Below are 14,659 nucleotides of genomic sequence, written 5' to 3'. Positions count from 1 at the left end.
ATGAGCCGGGGTGATAGCACAGGGACAAGAGGGACTCAAGGATGTGAGGGTCATCACATGGTGAAGCCCATCAGCTTCACCAAAGTACTGGTACTCTGCTCCTCAGACTGCCTCCAGCTGAAGAAGCTTTGCCCCCCCATCCCCCATCCCTCCCAACTCTGAGATATCCCAGCTTGGTCATCACTAGAAACTTTTCAATTAAATGTAAAAAAAAAAGAAAAAACAAGGGAATCTATTCTTTCTTTTGACTGCTCTATCGATTAAAATGGATGTCTGGGCTGAGGCCCGCTGAACCACGAAAAGCAATCTGTCTCAGATGGGGGAAAGATCGTTAGGCGATCGCTGGGGGGAGGTGAGAGTCGAGGGGGTGGTGCGGGGCTCCAGGGCCACATGCCGATCTGTGCGTGGCTGTAGCTCGGGCAAGTACGTTCTTCCATCAGCAGCATGAACCGGAGGGACAGACGCCATTCCCAATGGAGCCGTGCCTGCTGGGGCCTTCGGGGACCTGCAGGGGCCGCACACCAGGGGCCCCGGGGATGAGAGCTCTTCAGACACCAAGAGCCTCTCAAGCATCCATCCCCCAGCTGATGTGTCAGTTTGACAGAACCGACCACATACTCCTTCAAGACCATTCTCTGGGAAATTTGGAGAAACAAGTGGCATTAATATGTATGTCTCTAATTTCATCAAAATGTGTGTCTCTGAGAGCTGTGTTCCCTACAAGAAATCCTTTTCCTCGGAGAGAAAACAAGGAAACTCTCAGTTGCTATTTCCCAGCCCCCCTCCCCAAAAAGAAGCTCCGCCCATCTGCAAGGGAATGCTAGGAGTGCAGGGGAGAAGCAACCCCTTCTTAGAAGATTCTGGAGTGGGGAATCTGCCAGGAGAGAGGTCTTCCAAGAGGACAGGTGTGAAAATGAGGGCCCGGGGCCTTCTGCCCATGCAGGACAGTTTGTACTGTCCATATCTGCTGGTCCCGGGGCTCAATGAGACCTCACACGGCCAAAAGTCCTTTCATCCATGGCCTCTTCTGTGGCCTCTAGTCTCCCACCCTTGGGCCTCACATGGCACAATGCCAACATCTCAGACCATAAGGACGGCCCTTTCTGAGCAGGACGCTGCTCTTTCCCAGCTCAGGTGGGAAGGACGGAGCCCTGCTGGGAGAAGATCCCAGACTCTCCCATTCCGCAGTGGGGTTTATTCTTCTCTTGAATAAACCTGGGAGGCTTTACACATTAGTGGCCATGAGGCCGGGGTCCTGCTTGCTGAAATGTTTGCTGTCACAAGACCAAGTCATCCACTGATCTGCTGAAAGAGGAGAAATTTCCTGGAAAACTGTATGTAGTTTTTGTCTCTCTACTCAGCCTCAGAGAGGTGGGGAGGGGATTGTCTGTCCTCCGAGGCCTCCCTAGCAGCTGCCCCCACACATCTGGGATGGTGCAGAGGACAGAGGGGTAACACCTGCTCGTTTCCTTTGTTCAGATGCTCGGGGACAGTCACAGGATCTCTGATGCCTCACGAAGAGTGAGAGAGGCCTTGCTGGGGCTGGGGAGATGGCTCGAAGGGCTGGAGTGTGATCCTAGTAAGCGCAAGACCCCAAGTTGGATCCTTGGCACCAACTGCCCCGTCCACACTCAGCACAGCCAGGTGTGGTACTGGTGGCTCCAATGGGCCCAAGTAGCATCACAGTGAACCCAGTGTCAGAATCGCCTGAACACTGCTAGAGAGCCTCTCTAAGGGAGATGGAGAATTAATTCACTTGTAAACTCCTAAGGGAGAAAAGGCAAGGTCCAGAATGGAGAATGGACTGCATTTTCCACACATCCTGGCCTCCGTGGGGTCTGACATACAGCAATCCCTGCATGGCACAAGCTTTCCCCACTATTGAAGGAATGGAGGGGAGAGTAAATGGGTGAATGAACGAATGAATGAATGGAGACCATGCAAATAACCAATACAAATGACTTTCCTAGGAAATTCTTGGAGAAAAAAACTGCTAATATGGAAGTCCATTAACCTTTTGAGCTCAATTAACCTTTTATTTTAATGCATATGAATAATTGTTTCGTGCTCATTCATGCTAGACATGTGAAGGCTATGAGAAGTACAGGACTTTGGAAGCACAGAGACCGTGCCAGTTGCCAGAAAGTCCTAATGCGGCTCAGAATATGGAAGAATCTGTTCCACGTGGCTGCCTTGCCTCTAATGTGTGTGAATGGAGGGCTTTTCAATAGATACAATGTGATTTGAAAAATAGTGACCTCGAATAATTAAGTTCCTAGAAAGTGTAATAAAAACCTAAAAAGTCTGTGAAATAGATGAAACGCTATGTGTATAGAGGGGTAACTGGCTGTCTTTTCAAATTTGCTTTACCCAATCAAGATGTTCCATCCCCTAGCTTAAATAGCTGCCAATAGCACCTGCAAATTGATTTATCCCTCGATGAAACTAAAGATTTGGAGGGAATCTGGAAGCAGTCGTTGAATCTCACCACCATTGCTCCACATCTGAGGTATGTGAGCTGTTTCCGTCCCACTATTCTTCATCTTAAAATTTTAGCCTTTGCAGACATTTAGAGAATGGCTCTCCTCTTCCTTAACTGTACAAATGCTGAAAATGCAATGGAAGTTGTTTATCACACACCTTGGCAAGGTGACGTTTTCATCATAATGAAGTTAAATGAAACTCCCAGCAGCTCCGGATGGCAGCACGTCTTGCCATTGCTCTCATGGGAAAGTTGGTTCTCCATCAGAAGTAAAGTGGCAACCGCCTCAGGGTGCCAGGAAATTCAACATCTCTGCATCCAGAAGCAACCCAAGGGAGCCTGAGGGATGAGAGGCTGCCTCATGTTGGACAGGACAGCCTGGATGGAGGCATCTTTAGGGGGTTGGTGAGGAAGGGAAGAGGCTGGGTCTTACACACTTCTACAATTTAGTTGTTGTTTGATTCCATGTGTATGGAGTGTTGTGTGTATGTAATATGTGTGTGAGTACAATATGTGTGTATAAATGTGTGTATGTGTGAATGTAGGGTGTGTGTTGTGTGGACCTGTGATGCATTGTGGAATGTGTGTGCAGACAACTGGGTTAGTCATTGTCTTATTTGTGCAAGTGCACAGAGGGGCTTGTGCACAGAGAGTCTGTCTGTCTGTCTGTCTGTCTTCACTCTTACCTCTCTCCCTCCCCCAGCCAATGTTCCACATATTAAGATTATAGATGAATAGATCAAGAGGTAGAGAGATGACAGCTCCATGGATAATAGGCATATCTCGATAGAGGATGGGCATAGGGGTGTCTTGTAGAGGCCCCTCTATGTACATGTGTAAAGACATTATTTTATCTCTTGTCATCCACTCATGCACATATACTTGGGGGTTTCTTGTGCGTTTCTATTGGGGTGGGAGGATCAGACCCCAACCCTGTGCTACTCAGGAACAACCCCCTGCTCTGTGCTCAAGGATCACTCCTGGTGGTATTCAGGGGGCCCAGTGCCATGCCTGGTGGTATTCATGCCTGCAAAGGAAGCAAGACCCTTTGGCCCTGGTCTGTCTCCCCGGCCTTGTTGTGTGCATTTACTTCACAGTCAGTCTCAGTCCTGTGCTGCAGACCTCAGTCCCCATCTGCATCAAATGCTGGTTTTCAGGTTAGTCGCACCCCACTGGGCAGAGCTGACCTGCTATATCCCAGCTCATCACTGTAATTCACAATGTGCTTCAGTCTTGCTTTATTTAGCCTTCCACTAGGGTCAGCATTCAGTCTTCCTTGATCTCCCCTCTACCACAAACAACGTCATCACACACACACCTGCTCCATACCCTGCAAGCCCTTTCCTAGAACTTACACCCGGGAGAGAAGTGTCTACTCTAGTCAGCCAGACCCTCCACCAGCACCCACTCACCTGCTACTGGTCTTCCTGATGGCCAGCGAACACACGTCACTTTAGTTTCCATTTCTTTCATTTCCAATGATCTTGAGCATCTCCATACCCACGTTGGTTTTTTTCCTCTGCCCTCCCTGCTCGTGTCCCATTTCTCCGTAGCCTCCCTCTTTCTTCTGTTGAAACGTAGAATGCCTGGGTATCCCTCTGAAGTGAGTCTGTCTTTACCCTGTCCTCTCTGTTTGTCCCTTATCATCTTTCCTGGTGCCCTCAGTCTCACTCTCATCAAATGTCCCTGTACACCCTTCCAAGCACCATCTGTACTTCCCTGGTTTAAGTCCTCTTCCCTAGATCAGTGTCATAAAGATTTTCCTCTAATTTTATTAACATTCAAACTTTACCTTTCATGTTTAGCTCTTTGTTGACTCTGGACTCCACCTTTATGTATGGTTTAGAGTCAGAATCCAGCTTTCCTTTCTGCCATATAGGAAACCAGTTCCCCGATCTCATTCCTTAAAGAGACCATCTCTTTCTGATCGATGTCTAGCAGCAACCTATAAGGTATGTTAAAGAAACAGGGGCTATCTCAGATCTCTACTTTGTTTTATTGACTAATTTGTCTGATCTTGTATTGGGGTTCTGAAGTTTAATTACGCCAACATGGTAGCACATCTATATACTCAGAAGGGCAAGAATTTTCTCTTACTGAGTTGACTTAGCTATACATGGACTTTTTATTTTCCCCACAAATTTGGACTACATTTATGGAGTTTATTTTTTTTAATCCACTATACTTTAGAAATGTATTGAAGTGAAGGATTAATTTGGGAACTATAACATCTTTAAGTCTTTCCCTTGAGTGTGAAATGAATCACCATGCATTTGGAATATTTCTATAAGTTCATTATAGATTTTTTTTATAGTTTTATGCACATCTGGTATAAACTGTGCTAATTACTATTATCTTTATTTGGGTTGCTGTGGATTTTTAAATATGCTTTCTGGTAGGGTTGGAGATATAGCACCCAGGTAAGGCATTTGCCTTGCACACGGCTAACCTGAATCCTATCCTCAGCACTGGGTATGATTCCCTGAGAAACACCAGGAGTGAGCCCTCAGTACAGGGTCAAGAGTAAGTCCTGAGCATGGCTGAGTGTAGCCCAAAATACAAACAAAAATAATAAAATTAATAAACATCTAGCTTATTACTGATAATATACAAAAAAAGTTGATGTTTTCAAGTTAGTCTTGTATCTGAAGAGTGTGGGAGAATGTTTAAATCTGGTGGGTCCTCATTTGTATATGAATATATTGCAAAAGCCCATTTTGAGTTTTCTCATTTTTTCACCTTTGATTTTTGATTTGCCATTATTGCTTTTATCCCCTCTCTTCTCCAGAGTTCTATAAAATTCTCACAAATTTTACTAAATTATTTTTGCCCACTTGCCCTGCCCCCCACACATGATAGGTGGGAAGTAAGAGCAGAGTTTAAAGGAAGCATAGTTGCACTCGAAAACTCTCTGGATCAAAGGACAGAAATAAACAGACTCAGCTGTCGAGTTATAATAATGAGTGCTTCCCAAATGCAAGTGTAAGGGGGGCTGGCATCATGTTATGTTTACAGGTGAAATATAACAAGGCTCTGGCTCACTGCCCATGGGGAGCATCTCCTAATCAATCCTACACACACATTTCGCCTCACTGATCTTGGGGCGTGATGCCTTATCTCCTCCCATTTTACTGAGTCCAGAAGTTCTCTCTCTTTTGCAGAAAGTGGTCCTGCAGGTGAGAACCAGGGGCAAGTTCCAACCTTGGTGGTCACCCAAGTTCTGTCCTCACAGCCTCGGCTCCATCCTGAGTCCCAGCCATCACCTGGCTCAGATGGAAAGTACCTGCCCCACTGAGAGTTGCCAAGTGGCACCCTCTGATCTGCCAGGGCCACTCCCATCCTTGGGGGCACAGATACCTAGAATGGGAGACCCTCCTTGCTAGATCTTACTTTGATCTGTTCTCAGACCTTTCCAACCAAAATTATCTACTATGTCCCATGAATGTAGTCTAGTATTGTTCCAAGGACATAACCCAGTATTGTCAAGGATATAGTTCAATACCCCCATGACATAGTCCAGTATCCCCAAAGAACATGTTCAATAGCTCCAAGGACATAATCCAACACTCCCAAAGGACATGGTCCAGTACCCACCAAGGACATAGTCCAGTCCCTCTAAGGACATAGTCGTATACCTACCAAGGACACAGGTGTGTACTACCTCAGGAAAGCTGAATCTCAAAGGAGCAGGAAGAGGGAAGGCAGGTCTAAGGCTCCTACTCTCTCCTCGGAGACAAAGCAGAGCAGGATGCACTCTGAGCTAGAGGAGACTCCTGCCTGACTGCCCCAACTGTCTAAGGGAAGTACTTGTATTTTGTGTTGAGTCACAAACACTGCAGAGCGGATAATCCACGTATTCCATTGTGAGTGTATAATGTGAACATATACTAGGCACTTCTTCTGTATCCTCCAATATGAGCCCCCCGCCCCCCACCTCCCCAAACTACAGAGGTAGAAGCAAAGACTACGTTGGGGTTTAGGGATGTTCTGTTAGAATGGGCTGGGCTTACATGGGACAGACTTGGCCACTGTGTACCACCTGTCTGCCAACACCTAACACTTGAGGGCACAAGGACAAGCCGTGAGACCCACTGTGGGCCTCCTGGAATGAGGTATCCCAGAACCTGTGAGAGAATTAGGGCTGAGAGGCTGAAAAACCTGCCTGTCACCAGGAAGAGCATGAGATGAGTGTCTCCTCACACACCCCAACACCTCCTCTCCCGAGGCCCCGAGGCCCGTGAGTCAGACTTTGGATAGAGCCTCAGACACCAGACACCAGAGTTCCTGTGTCTGAGCACCACAGACTCAGTCGCCTGGACCTCCAGGGTCCTGGAACTCTAATGGCGGCAAGCTCCAACGGTTGCAACTTTGTGACGCGTAAAATTGATTTATGCTAACAATCAAAATGTATTTCCTCGGATAATTTATGCTCGACAATTTAACATAATTATTGGTGCCACAATTTTAACATTTCTGCCTTCCTGACTGTCAACTCTGAAGTACAAACAGACACAGATACACAAAACAAAAAACACACCATCCTTCAGTGGCAGGATTAAAAAAAAAATCAATGTCATCGCAGCTTCTTTTGTATTTTGTTGTGACAGGACTGAATTTAAACAGCCAAGGAAGTCAAAACAACAGGAGAAATATCAATACATATTAAGTTAATCAAGAAGCACGGCTCTGCCAGGCTTGTGTACCCGGGAATTAGACTCCCCATTAGGCGCGGTGTTATTGGCATCTGGGAACTTGCTCATGAACATTCACTGCCTCCAGTGGGATGGGAAGGAAGCTCCAGGCTGGTGTCTGTGTGCCTGCCTGAGGTTTTGTCACAAACATTTTAGGACAATGGCTCCCGGGCAAGCGCTGCCTCCTGGCTGGAGTTCGCAATCTTCCTGCATTTTCTGTCCTACAAATGCTTTTCCTTGACTAGCCCAGTGGATTCCAGCACACGCTTCCTTCACCAGGATTCTACACTTGCCCCTTTGCAAAGAAAATGCATCCAAAGACACATCAACCCAAATCAAAGCACCACAGGCTTGTCACATGCTTGGGGGTGCAAACAGGGCTTTGATGAAGGAACCACCACAGCACAAAGGCACTGACACCCCAAGATCGAATGCACTTGGCCTTTTCCACGAACACCCGTGGCTATTCATTCATGCCATTCTTCTTCCTATAAAGGTCACTGGAAGACATACTGCAAAATTCTCATTTAGTGCATCGATGTTCACTTTGTCATATTTGAGGATAATTCTGCTGGCCCACCAAGACCACTGAAGCTCTTTGCAGGGAGCTCAAAAGCTGGAGCCTCCCTTTCTGCCCCTGAACACCCCCAGAAGGGGACAGCAATGATAGAGGGACATCCTCCCAGGCAGGGGACAGCAGTGATAGAGGGGCATCCTCCAAAGCAGGGGACAGCAGTGATAGTTAAAAGAGGCTGCATGATCTGGAGGACCCAATACAGCAGGGAAGTGTGAGGTCTGTGTTTCCTAAAATCATGAGAATGGCAAGTTAATAAGACCTAATTTTAGGGTCTGCTTAAAATTGTTTCTTCTTCAGAAGAGAACAACTGATGGGGCTGGATGGATAGATAGGGGATTAAAGCATTTGCCTTGCTCACGGGCAACCTCAGTTCAAAGGATTATACACCAGGCAGAATCTCCTGCTCCCAGCCAGGCTGTCCTCACCGGAACCCCTCAGAGGGGCTGGGTTGAATTTCCCTCCCCGCCCCAAGCAGAGCTCTGGCAGCTGAAAACTTCCAGAACCAGACCACAGCCATGCTCAAGGCCACTCTCCACATGCTCAGACAAGCCTCATGCATGAAGGAACCGGCAGAGAAACCCAGGTATGCGGGACCCGTGGCTGAGATCTCCAAGCCTACTCAGATCTGGACTGGGCCTCCTCCACCCAGTTCCCAAGTAGCTTGGCAGTTATACCCGCAAACTGCCCCCAAATCATGTAATCTCATCAATGGCCAAGACCCAGAGACCATAAAACAAGCTCCCCAAAGAGAGCAATGTAGTCTTTCCTGGAGCACGCAGCTGTGCAACCTCTTATACTCTAGCTCATTAATGTACCTAAAGTAGCACACATTTGTTTGATTTTAACATACTTGCTTGTATTCTCTTATATATTGGCTAAAATAGCCCCAGAATGAAACACAACAACCTTCACACACTTCCCTTTTATTGTGGTGGGAAGATGCTCGCTTGTGGGGTGGGTGTTTGAATATTACCTATAATGAACTATTGTGAACTACTTTATGAAAATAAAATGTATAAAAATCACAACAAAAAAACACAAAAAAGCAAAGGTTTTATACCCCAGCACTACTTATGGTATCCTGAGTGACACCAGGAGTGTTCCCTGAGCACAGAGGCAAGACTAAGCCCTGAGAATCTCCAGTGTAGAGGAATGGAAGGGGAGAAGAGGGAAGGGAAAAGAAAATAGAAGGGAAGGGGGGAAGGGAAGGGCAGGGAAAGGAAAGGGAGAGAAGGAGATGGGAGGGGAAGGAAAAAGAAGGGGAAGGGGAAGGGAAGGAGAGGGAAAGGGGGGAGGGAAAAGAAAGGAAGGGTCTTCAATAGGGTCCATACCCCTGTTTTGCTGTATTTTTCTCACTATAGTTATTTTCCAGTAATAAATACACATCCCTGCTGGTGTCCAAGACAAAATAGGTCTGTCTTAGGTAATTTTTCACATAAACGTGGAGGTTAGAATTATGGGAAAATGCAAACATTTCCCTTCTAAAGGACACAGAAGAGAAAAGCTGCTTCTCTTTCTGCACATCCTCAGGCACTCTGGAACGGACCCTGTCTGACTGGCTTGCCCAGGAACCCAAGCCCCCTCACATCCCCGGCACCACATGGCCCCTGATTGCTTCTGGGTTTGGTTTGGCGCTGGTGGTCCCCGGGACTGCATGATAGGGTCTAAGGATTGAATCACCCAGTATTACTGGCCAAGTGTTGCCAGACCCAGTCCCATGAGCATTGCTTGAGAGCAGCCCCCAACAAATCAATCGGCTGCAGGTAAGGTACTGTTAGTTATGATTAAAGAGAGGAGAACATCAAACCCATGTTTATGGACCTTCCCGTCCCTTGACAGGGTCAGAGGCCAAACCGTGGGATGCTGAGGACTGTCATCCACCCAAGAGTGGCACTCCTCCCGGGACGTGGAACTGAACCCAAGGCAGATCAGCAGCAGGTTGAAGACAGGAGCTGCAGACAACCTTCAGCTCTATGTCAACCAAAGTTACAAACAATTTTCACTGACTGTGGATGATGACTGTGAAGTCTCAAACTTCAACAACTATTTATGAGTCATGGTTGATCGTATCTCACCAAATACTTCAAATTCTTCATTTGGGGAGTGGAGGTCACATCCAGCAGGACTGGGGCTGGAGAGATCTCTCTCAGCTCTGTGCTCTGGGGTCTCTCCCAACAGTGCTCCAGAGTCCAGGTGTGCAGGGATTGAACCAGGCTTCCTGCATGCAGAACTTGGGGTTGGCCAGTGGAGCCTCAGTCTGGTCCCTACTTTATATTCTTAAATGGAGCCACTGGGGCTAGAGAGATGGTACAAGGGTCAAGGCACTTTCCTTGCAGGCAGCAGATCCTGAGCACTGCATGACCATAAAGCCAGGAGTGGCCCATGAGTACCACCAGATGTGGCTCAAAGTCCCAAAATAAAACAAAAACGAAATAAAATAAAACATTTTTGTCTAGAATGTAGAAAAGTAAATATTGAGGCCAGAGAGATAGTATGGGGGTGGAGGTCATTAATCTCTGTGTCTTGCACACAGCTGACCCAATTCCATCCCTGGCACTACATATGTTCCCTTGAGCACTTTTAGGAACAATCTCTGAGCACAGGAGTAAGCCCTGAACCTGGCCGGTATGGCCCAAAAAACAAAAAGAAAAAAGAAAGGTAAATATTGGACAGATAACTTGTATACTTAAGGTACATAGAAACTAATAAAGGGCTGAACAGACAAATCAATAACTAGGATGCAAGACTTAAAGAGTAACAGACATGAATGTCCTAGAGGACTGTAAGTTTTGTGCTGTCAAAGCAGAAAGGAGAGGTAATCGGTCCCCAGGGAGATCTCAGAGCTGCCCCCTGGAAAACAGTCCAGCGCTGCTATTCCCTGACCCTTTGAGAGGTGCAGAGAGCCGGAGGGTGACCTGCGCTCCCAGCCAGAGCAAACAGCCTAGTCTCCACCACACCACTCAGCCTCACCATATCCATCTGCTCCTCTTCTTCCTGTCTCCTCGGTAACTTTCTGGAGGAATCTACCTCCCAAGCTCTGCTTCCCTCCAGCCTCAGTCATCTGGCGCCTGCTCCTTCCCTCCACTGAAAACTCCTCTCAGAAAATTCTGCTTCAGAGCTCTGAAGTATCAGATGCAATGGGCATGGGAGGGTCCTCGCTGGAACCCTGGGCTCCCGGGATCTTCATCCTGAGTTCCCCTGCCGCTGTGTTCTCCTGTTCTCCTCGTACCTCAGATGGTTCCTTCTCTGGACTTGGTGGCTTCCTCTTCTTCCATCTGCTCTGGGCAGGCTGCCATGTCCCTGAGCTCTGTCCTCCACCCGCGCTTTTTCTCACTCCACATGCTCCCCGGCTAAGCCACAGTCAGGCTCTGGATTTTCATTCCCATCTATATGCCAATGACTCCTAAATCTATATTTCCAGCCCTGGCCTCAGCCCCTGCGCTCCAGATTCATCTATCAAAGCTCACTTCCATATCCCACCGGCCACACAAACTCAACATGTTGAAAACAAAAATCATTCATTTTTGAGCTCCCCAAAATGTCACCCCCTCTTGTATTTTCTTCCTCCGTTGAAGCTTGCTGATTTCCTTCACTGTGATTTCTCAGCCCTCTCCTGTTCCCCGAGGTCTTGCTGATCCCTTATGGGCTTCCGGGAGCACCTCACAGCTCCCCCCAGTTCCATCATCAGTGGCAATAGGCCTGATAATCCCTCCACCCCCGCACCCCACCTCTCCCACACACACCTCCAAGGTTTGGCCAGAAATATATCCCTCCGGAATAAGATCCAAGTCCCTTGGCATGAAATACAAAAGAGAGGGGTTTTGAAATAGCCTTTTGACAGCTAACAGAGAAGCACATAAAGGATGGAGGGGGGGACAGACCGTTGGGCCCCATAAATGGCAAGAGCATGGTGTTTGTCATGGCATTTCCTTGCACCATGTCTTCAGCATCGCACAAAAGGATAAATATAGCTGCAGAGAAGGTAGCGAGTGGGATTGATCTGGGATTAGAGTGTAGGAATAACAGCATTTGGGTTATTGCCCAGAGAGCCACTGAAATTTAAAGGACTAGTCCACAGGGTCCTGGCTTGATAGAGAAGGGGCTAGAAACAGGAAAGACAAACAGATTGGCAGGGAAAAAAATAGTGGAAATAAAAGACTGGAGTTTTCCGTTAGACTTAAGAGTCGTGAAGTAAAGATCTTTTACAAAGGAGACTGGAGTGGAGTGGACCGGAAGTTCAGCCTTGAGAGGATGATGGGCAGCTACATGCTGAAGCTGGGCAGCTTGCATGCATGGCTGCAGGAGTGTGAAGGTCAAGGACCCTTGGGAGGTGAGGAAGCCAGGGCGAAGGATTGATGGTAACCCTGGATGCCAGATGCCTTCTCCATCTCCATCTGCCCCTGCTGGACAAAGCTAGCAGAGGTCAAGGACTATATCCACAAGGCCTCCATCCCCTGTGACATAGAACCCAGCCTGGGAGACACATATGGTCCACAGGGGTTGCTGAGAGTCAAAGGCACCAAGACAAGGGCAAGGGGCATCCATTTGACTGACTCAGGTACAGTACAATCACCGAGTGCAAAGTGGCCCTGAGTCCCCATAAGAAGTGTCCCAGAGCAGCAGGCTGCCCTCGTCCCCGCAGGTATACACAAAAGTAGTCTTTGCCCTCAGATCTGACCCAGAGTACCTCAAACCTTTGGGATTTGTCTTTTATTATTCATATGACTTTAGTTAAGCTAAAGTTGGGCTGGAGCGATAGCACAGCGGGTAGGGCATTTGCCTTGCATGCATCCATGCCAGGTTCGATCCCTGGCATGCCATATGGTCCCCCGAGCACCACCAGGAGTACTTTCTGGGTGCAGAGCCAGGAGTAACCCCTGAGCATCGCTGGGTGTGACCCAAAAAGCAAAAAACAAAACAAAACAAAAAGAATGCAGCGGGTTCAGAGCATGCCTGGGGGCTTCGAGGAGCCGCATTGGAACTGGGTGCAGAATGCTTCTGGGCCAAGGAACTTGGGCTCTATTTGGTAGTCAGTGAAGGCTTGGAAAGTAGGAAAAATAAAAGGGACTTAGCCCCCATCTCATCACTCAGGTCGGGCCACGCATTGAGCATGGCACATGCTTCCTTCTGGCTGTGGAAGGAGGATTCTAGCAAGTTCCCTGCCCCAATTCTATAGGCATTCTCCAGCACACACAGTCCCACCTCGCCAATCAGAAGCCAGTGACGGCTCCTGTGTTGACCGAATACCTTCCAGGCGCTGCGCCTTGGACTAGGCACTTGCACAGATGTTATTTAATTCCATTCAAAGGATTAATTTGATAAAGCAGATTGTCAGATTTCCCAACTATGTGAGACAGTTGAACATCCTATTTCCATACAGCTCGGACTGCTATGCCCAAAGCACTCCCTGCCACACGGAGGATGCCGCAGCATTCACTTGTGTTCATAATTTTTAATGAAATTGCTTCTATGCAAAGGCTGGAGTTGAAGGCAGGCACAGAAACACACTTTCTAGAAGTGTAGAAAGGGAATCTGTGGGATGGAGAACTGTCACACAGGCTGCCGAGAAGGACCATCAGGAAGCCAGCATGCCTGGCATTGGTGCCCAGCCTGTGTTCGGGGCCGAGATTTAGATGTAAACTTTCTCAGCTCTGCAATGTGATCGCCACGTATCAGACATGTGGAAAATTGGCCATTCAGCGAAACACAGTAGAAGGGAAGCAGACTGCTGGCGGAGTCCCATCATTTATTACCACGCTGGCCCTAAATTTTCACACCTAATTAATCAAGCTTGCTCTGTAATCACTTTTCTATGCGCGGTGTTGGTGGAAACTACAGCTGTGGTTTTAATGAGCTGCTGTTTCTTTTGACATTTGGAGATCTAATCTAGAAAAATGATTCAATGACGTGTAAAGACCTTTCGTTTTCTATGTTTATGCGTGGAGCTTTCCAGCAGCCCGGGAGCAAGCGAGGGGCAGCCCCACTTTCCAGAGACCAGCTCTTCCCTCGTGCCTTTCCTGGGAAACCAGTTCCCATGAAGGAGCCGAGCAGATGTGGCTGGCAGCCCAGAGAGCTAATGAGAATTAATTTAAGTGATTGCAAATACCTAGAAAATAAATGGGCATTTGCAGCTTGACTTGTAAGAAGATGATATTTGAAAACCTACAAGCCAGCAGAAAAATACTGACAATTTGGGAGGCCCGTCCCATCTTAGAGAGCAGTGAGTCATAGGGGTATGTGTTGGGGTGGGGGTGGGGGATGATATTTGCCTCCAATAGGAGAAGACAAAATTTGGGCAGTTCATCCCATCTTAGAAAACATGAGTTATCAGGGTGGAGAGGGGGGAGAATACTCATCTCCAATAGGAAACAACGAAGGAAATTCTAAAATATGCCAGCTACCAGGAGAGAGAAATAGCCTGAGAAATGGCATTTCCACTTACAAGGAACATTAATTAATATTCTATAGCCTCTGTAATTCTTGTAATTACTCCTCGAAAATGGGGCTGTTTTGCTGAGAAAAGAGATCCTAGAGGAAATACACATGTCAAAATACATTATTCCTGAGTGCGTGGTACATATGGATGAAGCGAAATTGCCCTTCTGATTCCCCGAGCAAAGCCCACAGGAGCACTCGGATGAAAGAGTGGCCGCCAGTGTTCCATCAAGCTGTTCATTCCCAGGGATTTGTGATTCTCAGGCTGGAGGAGGCAATCTGGGAAAAAAAAAAAAAAAAAGGACAATCGCCTATGAATTTTGCAGCATCTCCTCCCCAATCTACTGAATGAGATGAATAAGCAATCACTCCCGGTGCCTCTCCTGGATTCACAGCGGGCTCCTGTGTGTTTGTGAGTGTGAGTGTGTGTGTGTTGGGGGGGGGGGGGTACCCTGTCCACACAGGTCCAGATTT

This window comes from Sorex araneus, chromosome 3, assembly GCF_027595985.1.
Source record: "Sorex araneus isolate mSorAra2 chromosome 3, mSorAra2.pri, whole genome shotgun sequence".
Lineage (NCBI taxonomy): Eukaryota > Metazoa > Chordata > Mammalia > Eulipotyphla > Soricidae > Sorex > Sorex araneus.
This window is presented reverse-complemented; position numbering follows the sequence as displayed.